We start from the raw sequence: 2,553 nt of genomic DNA, 5'->3' as shown, positions 1-2,553 counted from the left end.
ATATATATATATATATACATATATAAGCATATACATACACACAACACCCACAAACACACATACACACACCCACAAGCTTCTTTCAGTTACCATCTACCAAATCCACCCACAAGGCTTTGCTAGGCTTGGGGCTACAGTAGAAGACCCTTGCCTATGGTGTCACACAGATCTCCCTTCTTTTATTTTTTTCAGTCAGTGTAAAGCACCTCAATAATTTATCACTAAAATCTGTTTTTGGCAGCAAAGAAATATAATATATTTCCCAAGGTTTAATTGTAAATATAATATAGTTGTTTCATTATGTTTTTTGTTTTTTAATGCTGTCTACCCACCCCCACCTCATGCCACATTTGTCTTTTAATACCTCTAAATGTAATTCTGTACTATTCAGTACTTTCTAAAACATTCCAACATGGTTCACCTTGAATTTATGTTTTAGCTTTCTTCATTTGCAGAAACAGTTATTTATCATTTCAACCCTTTTGCTACTGTATTTCTGTTGAAATATTCTACCTTTGTTTCCATAAATTTTGAAAATAATGAAGAATTTAGTAAAATAATTTCAACATAATTGAACTGATGTTTAAAATATAATTAACATGAAATTTTGATAGGTTTTAATTTAGATCCCTTTTAAAATAAGAAGTTTGTACCATTGGACCAATGGCAGTCTCAGGTAGAATGGTATTAACCCATTACCTCCCATAATTCTATTAACTGGAATTTTTTTATGAAACTTTGATTTCTAGCATAAAACAGCCTTAGAAACACGCTGGAATGATCAAAATAACATTTCAAAATAACATTTTAAATAGAAATTAGCGAGATATAGGGTGAAAAATTAGCAAACCTCACTTGAATATCAGAGAAATATACCTAGTAGATATAGCAAAAAGGTTAGATATGTGTAAATATTGACAGATAATTACGAAATTTGTAATTTTTAAGTGATCTCATATGAGATCACTGGTAGGTAATGGGTTAAAAGGGTTGAATAATCTTTTCTACTATGGGCACAAGGCCCAAAATTTTGGTGGGAGGAGTATAATCGCTTACATTAACCCCAGTGCTTCACTGGTACTTTTTTCATCGACCTTGAAAGGATGAAAGGTGAAATGAACCTCGGAGGGATTTAAACTCAGAACATAAAAACGGATGGAATGCCACTAAATATTTTGTCCAATGTGCTAACGATTATGCTAGCTTGATACCTTAAAAGGGCTAAATAATAAGTGGAAGTCTTACCTTTGTTTGTTGCAAGGTGTGTCTTCTTTCTCCAGAACTGATTTATTCCTTATGGCAGCCAGAAAGGTTTATCTCTGAATGAGAGACTGCCAACACAACCTAGAGAAATTCCCACCTGTTTTCAACTAGATAAAGCATTATACATTATCAGAAAATTTACAAAATAGTATTTTCACCCGAAAATTATAATTCTGTAATCCACAAGTAATTAAGTCATATTGTGTGTATGCATAGCTTAAAGTAGATATCAAAATAAATTACGTTTTGAATAGAAAAGTGAAATGTGCACATGCATGTTATTAAGTATTCATTCATTTACATGTTTATATATATATATGCATATCTGTGTGTATGTCTGTGCATGTCTGTGTATGTCTGTGCATATATATATATACAGACCGACAGACAGACAGATAGATAGATATACATATATATACATAAAGAGAGTGGTGAATAAACTGTCATCTAAATTACGTAAAAATGAAAACAACACTGATATCTCATTTTAACAGACATATTTACCAAAATTACATTAAAAAATCTTGAGATACTAAAGAGTAAATTTATTCAATAAAATTGCCATTGGCTTCAACCACAGCCTCCAGACAACTTTGGAATCTTCTGCAACTCTTCTGAATGGTCTCTTGCTCAACTGTGCCCAACATAAAAATCAAGGGGGTTGCAGTCTGGGGAGTTGGGTGGCCAGATGTTTGGGGTGATGCGGTCACAGAAATTGTCTGACAGCCATGACTGGGTTCTTCTGCTTGTGTAGCATGGTACAAATTCCTGTTGCCAGGCATAGGGTCTTCTAGCAGCCACCCTCTTGACTCAGGGCAGCACTACCTCCTCCAGGCAAAATGTAGACCTCCATGTTGAGTTTGAGGCCGTGTGGGAAGATGAATGGAGGCATAAAATTGCCATCACTAGTGATCACTCCAAACACTATGATGTCGACTGGATGTTTGATTTTTATCACTTTCGGCACATGTACGTATTGGTACATGTTCAGAATAGAGCTTCCAGCACTTCATACTGGAGCTTCCTGTGTGAATACCAAGCAGTACAGCATGTCATTTCCCAATTTCTGGCAGAATGAATTGCATCATGGTGCTGTTTCTGTTACAGATGGTGCCTAACTGACTCTACTATACTGTGTAGCCAACAAAATCAAAAACAAGCAATGTGCGAAATTAAAAATTATAAAAGGCAACAATTTACCTATTGCACCCTGTATGTGTGTGTGTGTATATATATATATATATATATATGTGTGTGTGTGTGTGTGTGTGTGTGTGTGTGTGTGTGTGT

General features: G+C 34.7%; 2 protein-coding genes across 2 annotated transcripts in view; one reads left to right on the top strand and one right to left on the bottom strand.

Annotated features, from left to right (window-relative positions):
- The window catches only part of LOC106879929 (monocarboxylate transporter 2), a 25,029-nt gene extending 23,582 nt beyond the window's left edge, over window positions 1-1,447 (bottom strand). The window contains exon 1 of the mRNA XM_014929684.2: window positions 1,246-1,447. The gene's annotated coding sequence lies outside the window, so the exon portion shown is untranslated. The remainder of the gene's footprint in view (window positions 1-1,245) is intronic.
- The window catches only part of LOC106879927 (activator of basal transcription 1), a 14,290-nt gene that overhangs the window by 3,327 nt on the left and 8,410 nt on the right, over window positions 1-2,553 (top strand). The gene's annotated exons all lie outside the window — the stretch shown is intronic.

Source organism: Octopus bimaculoides, chromosome 10, assembly GCF_001194135.2.
Source record: "Octopus bimaculoides isolate UCB-OBI-ISO-001 chromosome 10, ASM119413v2, whole genome shotgun sequence".
Lineage (NCBI taxonomy): Eukaryota > Metazoa > Mollusca > Cephalopoda > Octopoda > Octopodidae > Octopus > Octopus bimaculoides.
This window is presented reverse-complemented; position numbering and strand designations above follow the sequence as displayed.